Source organism: Penaeus monodon, chromosome 34 (assembly GCF_015228065.2).
Source record: "Penaeus monodon isolate SGIC_2016 chromosome 34, NSTDA_Pmon_1, whole genome shotgun sequence".
Lineage (NCBI taxonomy): Eukaryota > Metazoa > Arthropoda > Malacostraca > Decapoda > Penaeidae > Penaeus > Penaeus monodon.
This window is the reverse complement of record NC_051419.1, coordinates 23731945-23732303: the sequence shown is the minus strand read 5'-3', so window position 1 is coordinate 23732303 and position 359 is coordinate 23731945. Positions and strand designations below refer to the sequence as shown.

The 359-nt window shown below is 44.6% G+C and overlaps 1 protein-coding gene across 1 annotated transcript in view; it reads left to right on the top strand.

Moving 5' to 3' along the window:
* The window catches only part of LOC119594932, a gene marked incomplete at its 5' end in the record, with an annotated part of 15007 nt that overhangs the window by 7111 nt on the left and 7537 nt on the right, over positions 1 to 359 (top strand).

Below are 359 nucleotides of genomic sequence, written 5' to 3'. Positions count from 1 at the left end.
ACCCGAAATACCAGCCATTCCATCACTTCGCCCAAAGGTACTAATCATGTCCTTATCTGTGCAATGTAGCAACTTCAATGAGCACAGGGATGTTAATCTCCACATCAGCAATATCGTTCAGAATTTCCCATTTCGTGTAAGCCCGTGTTATCTATTGCAGAATTTCCATTTCGTGTTAGCTCGTGTTAAGATATTTCATGCAAGAGAGATTACTAGCCCGTGCACTTGAGGGACGCCGTGTGTCTGTCCTCATGACCAATTCTAGTCCGCGCTCCGTTTTCTTTTCTCCTCGTTTTCTATGGAGCCATTGACAGGGAGACTTAACTGCCTCTGATAACTGTCTGGACGGAGTTTAGAAA